The sequence below is a fragment of the Panthera onca genome, chromosome X (assembly GCF_046562875.1).
Source record: "Panthera onca isolate mPanOnc1 chromosome X, mPanOnc1 haplotype 2, whole genome shotgun sequence".
NCBI classification, from domain to species: domain Eukaryota; kingdom Metazoa; phylum Chordata; class Mammalia; order Carnivora; family Felidae; genus Panthera; species Panthera onca.
The window spans coordinates 44,155,388-44,170,605 of NC_138357.1; the positions used below are offsets into that span (position 1 = coordinate 44,155,388).

Below are 15,218 nucleotides of genomic sequence, written 5' to 3' on the forward strand. Positions count from 1 at the left end.
ATATGTTACTATATAACAAATAACCACTTTTATTTGAATAACAGCAGCATCTGAGGTTCTAAAGTACTAATTAGTATGGACCTGATGAGATGCCTTCAATTAAAATGTCAGAAATTATATTATGCCATAGGAAGTGGATACTTTCTTCTTGTTATAACAACTTTTTAAATAATTTTTATAATTACTTTTATGGTAGATATTCATTACCGAAAACCGAGAAAATACAGATAAACAAAAATACTATAAATATTATCTGTACTCTTATACCATTAATTCGTTTTATATGTCCAGATATTTTCCTTGCCAGTATTTTTTTAATTTTTTAATGTTTTTTTAAATTTATTTTTGAGACAGAGAGAGACAGAGCATGAATGGGGGAGGGTCAGAGAGAGAGGGAGACACAGAATCCGAAGCAGACTCCAGGCTCTGAGCTGTCAGCACAGAGTCCAACTCAGAGCTCGAACTCACGGACCATGAGATCATGGCCTGAGCTGAAGTCGGATGCTTAACTGACTGAGCCACCCAGGTGCCCCTCCTTGCTAGTATTTTTTAAGGCAACTGCAATGTACATAATGTTTTGTGACTTGCTTTTCTCAATTAACAACCTAGAATGAGTAACTTTCCATGCATTCATGTATTATTCTATAAAATCAGTTTAAATGGCTATGTAGTATTGTATGGGCATGTCCCAATATCTCTAGTCTACTTTTATTGGACATTTAGCATTTTTATTCTTGTAAATGACATTGGGATGCAAATGAGATAAAAAGCTGTCAGAAATTTGACTAGCATTCCCTACACACAGGATCCTGGTGATCCCTTACTAGCAACTCTCAGTCCTAAGCAATTACTCTCCAACTTTAACTTGCTGTGTTTTGAAACTTTAGAGTGTATCAGAAATACCAGGTCAGTTTTGCATGTTTGTATGTTTTTAATGAAGATCCATAGGCTCTAACTTTAGAGTCTGATTCAGCAGGACTTGTGTGGTGCCTAGGGTTCTGCATTTACAACAAGTTCCCTGAGTGATTCTATTGCAGGCAGTCCCTATCTTGAGAAACACTGCTCTGGTCCTTATGTCACATTTAAAATAAATTCAATAGTATTTTTCATTTACCTGTACATACTTCTCAAGGAAATGCCCCGAAATAAATAAATGTAGAAAATTTATCACTCTTAACCAAATTTCTACTCCCAGTAGAAAAAACCTATTTTTAAATTTTTTTTTCAACGTTTTTTATTTTATTTTTGGGACAGAGAGAGACAGAGCATGAACGGGGGAGGGTCAGAGAGAGAGGGAGACACAGAATCGGAAACAGGCTCCAGGCTCCGAGCCATCAGCCCAGAGCCTGACGCGGGGCTCGAACTCACAGACCGCGAGATCGTGGCCTGGCTGAAGTCGGACGCTTAACCGACTGCGCCACCCAGGCGCCCCGAAAAAAATCTATTTTTAAAGTCCCTATAGTTCTTATTATAAGAAACCTAATATTCTAATACATAATTTCTTCTTTAATACATTTTTTAAAGAGAAATGTGGTTAGTGTTTTACATGTTGTAAATAGAGGGCTCTACTTTGCAGCTGATGTAAAAGCCTAATTTCCCACAGACATGGATGGCATTTGCAAAGGTCTGAATAACCTCTCTAGCCACCATCACAGACTGCTCAGTTGACTGAAATGCTCTCATCATAGTGTCCATTACCTTTAGTGGGCATTACTCAGAGTTGGAGTTTGTAGGATTATGCCTGAAAGGGCTAAGCAGTTTCAGTTAGAATCTCTTAATGTTGCTTAAAATTCTATCCACAAATCAAATGCAGTTAATCAGCCTCTCTCTAGTGGCAGTTGACAGAACGTAGATGATCCAGAGATATAGGCTGCCCAGAGCAAACAAAATAGAACATATCCCTTCCAGTTTGTTCAGGGGATTGAAGTGATAAGCCACGAAGAAACTGATATTCTGAAACTTTAATGAAACCTTGTGAAATGTTCCACAGTGGCAGAATAACATCCCTGCTCCCACTTCTGAAAGGAAACAAAGGATACTTGAACACTGTGCATCTGCCTAGAAAAGCAAAGGCTAATACCAGACCTTATTATCTTCCAAGAATTATTTTAAAACCTTAGAAAACTCTGTCTCCTGTGGTCAGTGGCTTTCATCCTGAATGCAAAACATAACAAAACAAAACAAAACAAAACTATTTTTAATGATATATCAATATACTTTGAGCCTTGCTACAAAAAGCAGAGAGAAAGGCCACACATAGTCTTGTATCACATAGTCTCTGTGTTGCTTTTTCAGATGAAGACAACCTCATAGTGATTTTTCTCTTATTCTGAATTTCACCAGCCCTGGTAGATACAGTCTTACTGTTTTTCATTGCTTATATAATATGTCAGAATTATTTTCCTGGTCTTTCAAGAGTATATTAAGATTTCCAATTGTAAGAATTATGTCTGCCACTTCTTTTCTTTTGTATCTCCACTGGCACAGTCACAGGCACATGGTATTTGCATAATGAACTAATGAAATTGTACCACATACACAGGTACGTATACACACCCTTGCTCTGTGACCTTGTCTGTTTTTTCAGACTGTAAATTACTTTGCATGGAGTACCTGGAGGGTTCAGTCAGTACAGTATGGGATTCTTGATCTTGGGGCCATGTGTTTGAGCCCCACATTGGGCATAGAGTTTATTTAAAATTACTTTGCATGGTGAATAATGGGACTTTATCAGAGCCAATGGACTCAGGACTTGTTGGGGTAAGTTAATATCATCAGCCCTGATGCTTGGCCCTAATATGCTTTATCATATTTGCTAGTAGACACACACAGAAGATAAACATTTCCCTACTTCTGAAAGGAAGGCACTCCTAAAATGAAATGTAACCAGTATTGGAAAGCCACAAAGTATGAGAGTATCCATATATGTCTCATCATACTGATTTGCTTGCATCAAGCTTCATAAATATTTCCACAAATTAATACTTATCCTAGTCTGCCACGGTGAAGACAGGATTCTCTTTTTTAAAGTATAATTATGGGGGTGGAGGCAAATAGAGAAAAGTGGTATAGTAGAAAGAGCACTGGACTATGACTCAAAAGAAAGGGTTTCATTCTCAGATGGACAGTACCTTGAACAAGCCATATTCCTTCCCTGGGCTTTAGTTTTCTCTTATGTGAAATGAAAAATGTTGGACTAGATTCATTTACTCCATATATATTTAATGCCTACAAGCCCTTTTCTAGGTCTTAGGAACAGAGCAGAGGACAAGAAAAATCCCTATCCTCTTGAGCTTACTTTCTAGTGAAGGAGAAAGACAATGAACATTTAGAAAAATGGTAGTTTTAGATACTTACGGACAAGTGATATGAAGAAAAATGAAGATGGCCAAAGGGATACAGAGGCAGGGAGAATGAAGAAATGACAAGAGATTGGGGAAAACTTCTTTGAGGCGATATTTGAACAGAGGCTTGAATGATGAAAAGATGACTATACAAACAGCTGGAGGAAAAGTGAAAGCAGAAGGAAAAGAAAATGTAAAACCTCTTTGGTGAAAACAAGCTTGGACTTTTAAAATAACAGGAATAAGTTCAGTACTTCTAGAGTAGAATGAGGCAGAAGGAGAGTAGTAGGAGATGGGGTTGACGAGGTAGGCAGAGGCTGGATCATGCAGGGACTTGTAGATCATGGTAAAAGGTTTGGATTTTATTCCATGCATCATGGAATGTCTTTAGAAAGATTTGATCCAGGAATGATATAATCTGATTAAAAGGCATAATCAACAGAAATTTCAAACTGATTCATTAGATGTGGGATATGAAAGGGAAAAGAGGAATTAAAGATGGCTCGTGGCATTTGGACCTGAACAATAATTATCTCATGGTTCTTGTTTCAGACATTTCAACTATGTTCATAGATGAGATTGGATTATTCTTTAGTTGAGTCTGTCCTTTCCTGTTTTTTTAATCAAAGTTATACTAGTCTCATAATGTAAGTTGAGTACCTTTCTTTCTTTATTTTTTTATTTTTTGAAATTGTTAATGTGATTTGGATCATTTTATCCTTGAAAGGGGAAATTTGCCGGTAAAATTATCTAATCACCTGGACCTGAGATTTTATTTTTAGATGGGCATTAATATTTATTACCAATTCAAAATGTGTTTAAGCATATTAGTTTATGAAAGTTTTCTAATTTTTCTTGAGTCAATTTTGATAAATTATATATTCTTAAAAAAAACTTTTTAGGGGTTCCTGGGTGGCTCAGTCAGTTAAGTGTCAGACTTCGGTTCAGGTCATGATCTCACTGCTCCTGAGTTTGAGCCCTGTGTTGGAGCCTGGAGCCTGCTTCACATTCTGTCTCCGTCTCTCTGCCCCTCCCCTGCTCATGCTCTCTCTCTCTCTCTTCCCAATATAAAATTTAAAAAAAAATTAAAGAAAAAATTAATACTTATTTTTGAGAGAGAGAGAGAGAGAGAGAGAGAGAGAGAATGAGTAGGGGAGGGGCAGAGAGAGAGGGAGACACAGAATCTGAAGCAGGTTTCAGGCTCTGAGCTGTCAGCACAGAGACCAACACAGGGCTTGAACTTGCGAACTGCAGGATCATGACCTGAGCTGAAGTCAGATACTTAACCAACTGAGCTACCCAGGCACTGCAATAAACTATGTATTCTATTAATATGTCCATTTAATTTGTTTTCAATTTATTGGCATAAAGTTGCTACATAATATTCTCTTTTGCTTTTTTCAAATCTTCATTTTATCTATCACTATATTGCTATTCTCATTCCTAATTTACTTGTATGTGACTTTCTCCGTTTTTCCCTTTCTGTATGTCAATAAGGCTCATGATAGAGTTTTAGAAGTAGAAGGCTATAAGGAAAATGATTTACAGAAGATCTCAAAATGTATCATTTTAATAGCACATCCCCCAGTCATACCTATTGTTTCTTCTTGTGTAGAGGGCTCATAAATTAGATGTGTGTGGGGGTATGTAGGATGGGATGCTGTGAGAGTGGGAGTTATACAATTAAAAAAAAAACATTAGGAAAAAGATAGAGACAAAACCCCCAAGATGTCATTTTATTAGGTTCTAAAAATGCAAGTCTGCCATGCCAACCACATTCAAAGAGGAAATTCAAGTATTTAAAATACATTCAATTTTATAAATTTTGAAACCAAGCAACTTTAATTTAACAGACATGCCATGGCAGTTTTATCATCTTTGGGTACACAGATGGATAAGGTTAGCAATCAATATATTTCAAAACATAAGTGAGACAGAAGTAAACAGAACAATGGAGATTCAACATAAAGAAGTTGGGAAAACAAAACACTAAAAATACTATAAAACAGCATAAAAGATGTTTCACAAACTAGAGACTGACAGTTGTTGCAGTTAGGATTGGCTGATACGTGGAATACTCTTTTTTTTTTTTATTTGAGAGAGACAGAATATGAGCAGGGAAGAGGGGCATAGGGAGAGACAATTCCTTACTAGGCTCCACACTCAGTGCGACAAGGGGCTCAATCCTGTGACCCTGGGATCACAACCTGAACTGAAACTGAAAGTCAGACGCTCATCTACTGAGTCACCCAGGCACCCTAATATGTGGAACACTCTTAGACCACCTATAATCTAGAAGCACTATCATTCATCTGAGATAAGACACAACGTAACTAGAGGTAAATAGATACCACACATCCTAATGGCTGTGTTCCTTGGGCAACTGTGAAATGAGAATACTGGCACTTAAATGAAGAAACATTACATTGCATTACCACCTTTGGTAGTTCCCCAATATCAAAAGGGAGAGTGGACCGTATAGTAATCAGAAAGACTCTTTATGATAGAAAGAAAACATGTTTCTAAAGATACATTTGTGGAATGGAACCAAAATACTTTTATTGCTACTAGATCTTTGGCTATATCTACATTACAATACCTGTTACTATGACCTCCTCAACTACTTATATATAGTATGGGAAACTGGACCAGGATAGTATTCTCTAAGCCAAATCTCACTCTAACCTATTAGAGTCAAGGGGGGGAATAAGAAACATGATGGGATGTGTACAGCTAGAATTAAAACACACACACACACACACACACACACACACACACACATACACACACACACATTAGGAGGTGTACTTTTCAACTTAGTGCAGAGCTGTCAAGAGAGGAACAATTAACCCAGTAACTGTCGACAATAGCCATTAGTTGGTGATAGAATAGTACACAAATATGAAGACAACATTTGCAAGTAGAATACAAGAATACATAGGCAATTTTAAGTACCTTTTTGACCCAATAATCTTCCTCTCCTTGGACTCAACAATCCAAACTATAGATGAAAGTTAAGAGCCAGAATGCTCTCAGTTTTAACCCTGACTTAGATACTAGTTGTATGACAGGACACCACTTATCCCTTCTGTGTTCCATTATTATTATCTGTAAAATAGGGATACTATAACAGACTTTAAAGTTCTGGGGAATTGTAGAGGACACCCATTATTTTCCCTTGGTTACAAGCTAGCTCAATCACCTGCTAATGGAGTTTGTTCTTTGGATTTATTGTGGTATTTACATTTCTTTTTTTTTTTTAATTTTTTTTTCAACGTTTTTTATTTATTTTTGGGACAGAGAGAGACAGAGCATTAACGGGGGAAGGGCAGAGAGAGAGGGCGACACAGAATCGGAAACAGGCTCCAGGCTCCGAGCCATCAGCCCAGAGCCCCACGCGGGGCTCGAACTCACGGACCGCGAGATCGTGACCTGGCTGAAGTCGGACGCTTAACCGACTGCGCCACCCAGGCGCCCCGGTATTTACATTTCTAAGTGTTTCCAGAGTTCATTTCCATTGAAAGCCTAATGGAGATTTACCTTCAAAAGTTTTTTTAATAACTTCTTATCTTGGGCGGAACCAGAATTGTTGGGGAGCTGTAGCTATCATATAGGTAGTGAATGGCAGAGCTAGAATTTGGTAGAATTTGCAACTAGGTCTTTCTTGTTTCAACGTCTCCTCTCCAGCTGTGTTTTTCCATAAGGGATTTTTTAACATATCACTATGCAAGAGAGTGTCAACTAAGTTTTGGGCACAGAACGGTTACCAGGTGCTGAACAGAGCCCTGCCAAATCAGTTGGGCTCTCAAAATACAGAGCCTGATGGAAAACAACCAACTCCTCAATCACCTAAAATTCAGAAAACACTCAAATAAATCCTGGGTCATTAACTGGGGTATATTAATATAGTTGACTGAACTAACAAATGAATAACAAAAGACCCCAGAGTAAGTGATTCTTAAATGAAAATGAATGGAATCTCAAAACAGTAGGAACTTTGTTTCTTAGACAAATAGCCCTATACGATATAACATTTTAGTAAACAATTTCAGTGGATTTTGGTATCCTTGAAGCCCATTGTGGTAGACTACATCATTGCTCCTAATCCTCCTTTCCTTATACTCATGTCCTTTGCCATAGGAATTTGTAACTACTCCACTAGAGGCAGAGAATACTCCTTGCCCCAGTGATGTTGGCCTTAGCCAACAATTTGCTTTGGCCAATGTAAGTGACATAATGCCTGTTTCAATCTTAGTCTTTAAGAGCTATTGCATGTTTCTGCTCATCCCTCTTGCATTTCTGTCATTACCATGAGAAAAAAATGCTCCATGTAACCTTTTGGTCCAAGAAAGATGAGAGACATATAGAATACACCTGGGCTCAACCTGCGGCATGAAGCTCAGCCCAGCTAAGTTCAGCTTAGATCATTCAACCTCCAGCTGAATTACAAATATATAAATGAGAAAAAAATAATTGTTATTTTTAAGCCAGTGAGTTTTGGGGTGGTTTTTAATGGAGCATTATTGCAGCAATAGTTGACCGTTACATCCATTCACAGAACTTCTCCCCCTCAAGAGTCTACATATGGAAAGAACCTCAGCTCTAGAATGTTTTACTATGTAAGTTCAGTGTGCTTCTTTATACTATACACATATTTTTGAAAATTAGTTTATGAATTCCATTTTACATAAATCAAATGCTATGTTTCCCCACCAATTTACATTATAATATTTGAGGTGTTTAATTTTCGTTTCAGTGATTGTCACCTGGCATTAATTTCTAACATGTTAGCTATTTGTCTCCTCCTCAGTTTTTTCTGACAAGTAGTCAATAATCAACAAGCATATATTTATTTATTTTTTTTTTAACGTTTATTTATTTATTTATTATTTTTTTTTAATTTATTTTTTTTTTAATTTTTTAATATATGAAATTTACTGTCAAATTGGTTTCCATACAACACCCAGTGCACATCCCAAAAGGTGCCCTCCTCAATACCCATCACCCACCCTGCCCTCCCTCCCACCCCCCATCAACCCTCAGTTTGTTCTCAGTTTTTAACAGTCTCTAATGCTTTGGCTCTCTCCCACTCTAACCTCTTTTTTTTTTTTTTTTTTTTTTTCCTTCCCCTCCCCCATGGGTTTCTGTTATGTTTCTCAGGATCCACATAAGAGTGAAACCATATGGTATCTGTCTTTCTCTGTATGGCTTATTTCACTTAGCATCACACTCTCCAGTTCCATCCATGTTGCTACAAAAGGCCAAATTTCATTTTTTCTCATTGCCACGTAGTATTCCATTGTGTATATAAACCACAATTTCTTTATCCATTCATCAGTTGATGGACATTTAGGCTCTTTCCATAATTTGGCTATTGTTGAGAGTGCCGCTATAAACATTGGGGTACAGGTGCCCCTATGCATCAGTACTCCTGTATCCCTTGGATAAATTCCTAGCAGTGCTATTGCTGGGTCATAGGGTAGGTCTATTTTTAATTTTCTGAGGAACCTCCACACTGCTTTCCAGAGTGGCTGCACCAATTTGCATTCCCACCAACAGTGCAAGAGGGTTCCTGTTTCTCCACATCCTCTCCAGCATCTATAGTCTCCTGATTTCTTCATTTTGGCCACTCTGACTGGCGTGAGGTGGTATCTGAGTGTGGTTTTGATTTGTATTTCCCTGATAAGGAGCGACGTTGAACATCTTTTCATGTGCCTGTTGGCCATCCGGATGTCTTCTTTAGAGAAGTGTCTATTCATGTTTTCTGCCCATTTCTTCACTGGGTTATTTGTTTTTCGGGTGTGGAGTTTGATGAGCTCTTTATAGATTTTGGATACTAGCCCTTTGTCCGATGTGTCATTTGCAAATATCTTTTCCCATTCCGTTGGTTGCCTTTTAGTTTTGTTGGTTGTTTCCTTTGCTGTGCAGAAGCTTTTTATCTTCATAAGGTCCCAGTAATTCACTTTTGCTTTTAATTCCCTTGCCTTTGGGGATGTGCCGAGTAAGAGATTGCTACGGCTGAGGTCAGAGAGGTCTTTTCCTGCTTTCTCCTCTAAGGTTTTGATGGTTTCCTGTCTCACATTCAGGTCCTTTATCCATTTTGAGTTTATTTTTGTGAATGGTGTGAGAAAGTGGTCTAGTTTCAACCTTCTGCATGTTGCTGTCCAGTTCTCCCAGCACCATTTGTTGAAGAGACTGTCTTTTTTCCATTGGATGTTCTTTCCTGCTTTGTCAAAGATGAGTTGGCCATACGTTTGTGGGTCTAGTTCTGGGGTTTCTATTCTATTCCATTGGTCTATGTGTCTGTTTTTATGCCAATACCATGCTGTCTTGATGATGACAGCTTTGTAGTAGAGGCTAAAGTCTGGGATTGTGATGCCTCCTGCTTTGGTCTTCTTCTTCAAAATTACTTTGGCTATTCGGGGCCTTTTGTGGTTCCATATGAATTTTAGGATTGCTTGTTCTAGTTTCGAGAAGAATGCTGGTGCAATTTTGATAGGGATTGCATTGAATGTGTAGATAGCTTTGGGTAGTATTGACATTTTGACAATATTTATTCTTCCAATCCATGAGCAGGGAATGTCTTTCCATTTCTTTATATCTTCTTCAATTACCTGCATAAGCTTTCTATAGTTTTCAGCATACAGATCTTTTACATCTTTGGTTAGATTTATTCCTAGGTATTTTATGCTTCTTGGTGCAATTGTGAATGGGATCAGTTTCTTCATTTGTCTTTCTGTTGCTTCATTGTTAGTGTATAAGAATGCAACTGATTTCTGCACATTGATTTTGTATCCTGCAACTTTGCTGAATTCATGTATCAGTTCTAGCAGACTTTTGGTGGAGTCTATCGGATTTTCCATGTATAATATCATGTCATCTGCAAAAAGCGAAAGCTTGACTTCATCTTTGCCAATTTGGATGCCTTTGATTTCCTTTTGTTGTCTGATTGCTGATGCTAGAACTTCCAGCACTATGTTAAACAACAGCGGTGAGAGTGGGCATCCCTGTCGTGTTCCTGATCTCAGGGAAAAAGCTCTCAGTTTTTCCCCGTTGAGGATGATGTTAGCTGTGGGCTTTTCATAAATGGCCTTTATGATCTTTAAGTATGTTCCTTCTATCCCGACTTTCTCAAGGGTTTTTATTAAGAAAGGGTGCTGGATTTTGTCAAAGGCCTTTTCTGCATCGATTGACAGGATCATATGGTTCTTCTCTTTTTTTTTGTTAATGTGATGTATCACGTTGATCGATTTGCGAATGTTGAACCAGCCCTGCATCCCAGGAATGAATCCCACTTGATCATGGTGAATACTTCTTTTTATATGCTGTTGAATTCGATTTGCTAGTATCTTATTAAGAATTTTTGCATCCATATTCATCAGGGATATTGGCCTGTAGTTCTCTTTTTTTACTGGGTCTCTGTCTGGTTTAGGAATCAAAGTAATACTGGCTTCATAGAATGAGTCTGGAAGTTTTCCTTCCCTTTCTATTTCTTGGAATAGCTTGAGAAGGATAGGTATTATCTCTGCTTTAAATGTCTGGTAGAACTCCCCTGGGAAGCCATCTGGTCCTGGACTCTTATTTGTTGGGAGATTTTTGATAACCGATTCAATTTCTTTGCTGGTTATGGGTCTGTTCAAGCTTTCTATTTCCTCCTGATTGAGTTTTGGAAGAGTGTGGGTGTTTAGAAATTTGTCCATTTCTTCCAGGTTGTCCAATTTGCTGGCATATAATTTTTCATAGTATTCCCTGATAATTGTTTGTATCTCTGAGGGATTGGTTGTAATAATTCCATTTTCATTCATGATTTTATCTATTTGGGTCATCTCCCTTTTCTTTTTGAGAAGCCTGGCTAGAGGTTTGTCAATTTTGTTTATTTTTTCAAAAAACCAACTCTTGGTTTCGTTGATCTGCTCTACAGTTTTTTTTAGATTCTATATTGTTTATTTCTGCTCTGATCTTTATTATTTCTCTTCTTCTGCTGGATTTAGGCTGCCTTTGCTGTTCTGCTTCTATTTCCTTTAGGTGTGCTGTTAGATTTTGTATTTGGGATTTTTCTTGTTTCTTGAGATAGGCCTGGATTGCAATGTATTTTCCTCTCAGGACTGCCTTCGCTGCATCCCAGAGCGTTTGGATTGTTGTATTTTCATTTTTGTTTGTTTCCATATATGTTTTAATTTCTTCTCTAATTGCCTGGTTGACCCACTCATTCGTTAGTAGGGTGTTCTTTAACCTCCATGCTTTTGGAGGTTTTCCAGACTTTTTCCTGTGGTTGATTTCAAGCTTCATAGCATTGTGGTCTGAAAGTATGCATGGTATAATTTCAATTCTTGTAAACTTATGAAGGGCTGTTTTGTGACCCAGTATATGATCTATCTTGGAGAATGTTCCATGTGCACTCGAGAAGAAAGTATATTCTGTTGCTTTGGGATGCAGAGTTCTAAATATATCTGTCAAGTCCATCTGATCCAATGTATCATTCAGGGCCCTTGTTTCTTTATTGACTGTGTGTCTAGATGATCTATCCATTTCTGTAAGTGGGGTGTTAAAGTCCCCTGCAATGACCACATTCTTATCAATGAGGTTGCTTATGTTTATGAGTAATTGTTTTATATATCTGGGGGCTCGGGTATTTGGCGCATAGACATTTATAATAGTTAGCTCTTCCTGGTGGATAGACTCTGTGATTATTATATAATGCCCTTCTTCATCTCTTGTTACAGCCTTTAATTTAAAGTCTAGTTTGTCTGATATAAGTATGGCTACTCCAGCTTTCTTTTGGCTTCCAGGAGCATGATAAATAGTTCTCCATCCCCTCACTCTCAATCTAAAGGTGTCCTCAGATCTAAAATGAGTCTCTTGTAGACAGCAAATAGATGGGTCTTGTTTTTTTATCCATTCTGATACCCTATGTCTTTTAGTTGGCGCATTTAATCCATTTACATTCAGTGTTTTATAGAAAGATACGGGTTTCGAGTCATTGTGATGTCTGTATGTTTTATGCTTGTAGTGATGTCTCTGGTACTTTGTCTCACAGGATCCCCCTTAGGATCTCTTGTAGGGCTGGTTTCGTGGTGACAAATTCCTTCAGTTTTTGTTTGTTTGGGAAGACCTTTATCTCTCCTTCTATCCTAAATGACAGACTTGCTGGATAAAGGATTCTCGGCTGCATATTTTTTCTGTTTAGCACACTGTAGATATCGTGCCAAGCCTTTCTGGCCTGCCAAGTTTCAAAGGAGAGATCAGTCACGAGTCTTATAGGTCTCCCTTTATATGTGAGGGCACGTTTATCCCTTGCTGCTTTCAGAATTTTCTCTTTATCCTTGTATTTTGCCAGTTTCACTATGATATGTCGTGCAGAAGATCGATTCAAGTGACGTCTGAAGGGAGTTCTCTGTGCCTCTTGGATTTCAATGCCTTTTTCCTTCCCCAGTTCAGGGAAGTTCTCAGCTATAATTTCTTCAAGTACCCCTTCAGCACCCTTCCCTCTCTCTTCCTCCTCTGGGATACCAATTATGCGTATATTATTTTTTTTTAGTGTATCACTTAGTTCTCTAATTTTCCCCTCATACTCCTGGATTTTTTTATCCCTCTTTCTTTCAGCTTCCTCTTTCTCCATAACTTTATCTTCTAGTTCACCTATTCTCTCCTCTGCCTCTTCAAGCCGAGCCATCGTGGATTCCATTTTGTTTTGCAATTCGTTTAAAGCGTTTTTCAATTCCTCGTGACTGTTCCTTAGTCCCTCGATCTTTGTGGCAAGAGATTCTCTGCTGTCCTGTATACTGTTTTCAAGCCCAGCGATTAATTTTATGACTATTATTCTAAATTCACTTTCTGTTATATTATTTAAATCCTTTTTGATCAGTTCATTAGCTGTTGTTATTTCCTGGAGATTCTTCTGAGGGGAATTCTTCCGTTTGGTCATTTTGGAGAGTCCCTGGCGTGGTGAGGACCTGCAGTGCACTTCCCCTGTGCTGTGGTGTATAACTGGAGTTAGTGGGCGGGGCCGCAGTCCAACCCGATGTCTGCCACCAGCCCACTGCTGGGGCCACAGTCAGACTGGTGTGTGCCTTCTCTTCCCCTCTCCTAGGGGCGGGATTCACTGTGGGGTGGCGTGGCCCGTCTGGGCTACTTGCACACTGCCAGGCTTGTGTTGCTGGGGATCTGGCGTATTAGCTGGAGTGGGTAGGCAAGGTGCACGGGGGCTGGAGGGGCAGGCTTAGCTCGCTTCTCCTTAGGTGATCCACTTCAGGAGGAGCCCTGTGGCAGCGGGAGGGAGTCAGATCCGCTGCCGGCGGTTTGGCTCCGCAGAAGCACAGAGTTGGGTGTTTGCGCGGAGCGAGCAAGTTCCCTGGCAGGAACTGGTTCCCTTTGGGATTTTGGCTGGGGGATGGGCGGGGGAGATGGCGCTGGCGAGCGCCTTTGTTCCCCGCCAAGCTGAGCTCTGCCGTCCGGGGGCTCAGCAGCTCTCCCTCCCTTTGTCCTCCAGCCTTCCCGCTTTCCGAGCAGAGCTGTTAACTTCTGACCTCCCAGATGCTAAGTCGCGCTTGCTGTCGGAACACAGTCCGTCCGGCCCCTCCGCTTTTGCCAGCCAGACTCAGGGGCTCCGCTTGGCCGGCGAGCTGCCCCTCCGCCCCGGCTCCCTCCCGCCAGTCCGTGGAGCGCGCACCGCCTCGCCGCCCTTCCTACCCTCTTCCGTGGGCCTCTCGTCTGCGCTTGACTCCGGAGACTCCCTTCTGCTAATCCTCTGGCGGTTTTCTGGGTTCTTTAGGCAGGTGTAGGTGGAATCTAAGTGATCGGCAGGACGCGCTGTGAGCCCCGCGTCCTCCTACGCCGCCATCTTCCGGCACTCTCTCCAACAAGCATATATTTAAAAGTATGAAGGGAGAATCTCTTTAAGGGAACCCTACAGTGAACCCATTTGTAAGTGGAAGAATCCTTCTGTAATGGGAGCTATCTTATTATTTATCTCTTTGGTAAGCTTGAATTTTTGACACCTGGGTCTCTGAAAGCAGGGCACCTAAATTACGAAGGCTGCCTCTAGGCAAAGTGCAGTATTTATCTTGAGGTATAGTAAATAATACTATCTGCTATGTTTTTGGTTGCTGAAAATTTAGTATGATACTTCAACCTCATTCCATATGAACAATGTTTATATGAACATTACTGCAACATATTTCAAGATATATGACTGAGAAAACTCCATTTCTGGTTTATGTTCCTTTCTAGGAAGGAAGAAAACAAAATGGACAAAGCAAGGTAGGGTTTGGCAGAGTCCATTGCACTTAGATGCCTGATTAATATTTATGAAATTTAATTAGTAGAAAACTGAAATGGATGCTAAATGAACTCTGTCACCTCCAACTGTTTGACTTTAGGCAAATCACTTAGCCTCTCTGGGCCTCTGGAAAGTGGGAAAATTCAGCTCCTCCAGGGGAAAATGTTTTATTTATTTTTGTATTTCCAGTCACCCAATAAATACAGAAGAAAGTTCAGGATGAAGGAAGACAGAGAGATAGGTAAGAAGAGAAATTTAAAGAGACACAGACATAAACTGGTCTGTTCTTATTTTTTCCAATTCCAAACTGGCCTCCAGCTACTGCCAGGTGAGAAACCTAAAGAGAAAGAACCAGTTCAATCATTACATCTACAGTTAAATATAATGATGGTAACTTTAAAAGGCTGTCCTCTGTTAAAATTGTGTTTAACAATTGACTAATTTTTTGCTGCTCTTCATGAAATGTTTTGAGTTCAGTTACTAGAAAAGCAAATACCCATATTTCCTTATTTTCCAGACAAATAAACATTCTTAATCTGATTTGTTTTCAAGGAAAACGGCAATCCCAAACATTTTACATTGGTAGCAATAATAGA

General features: G+C 39.3%; 1 protein-coding gene across 1 annotated transcript in view; it reads right to left on the reverse strand.

Moving 5' to 3' along the window:
• The window catches only part of IL1RAPL2 (interleukin 1 receptor accessory protein like 2), a 1,135,143-nt gene that overhangs the window by 839,169 nt on the left and 280,756 nt on the right, over positions 1 to 15,218 (reverse strand). The window lies entirely within an intron of this gene.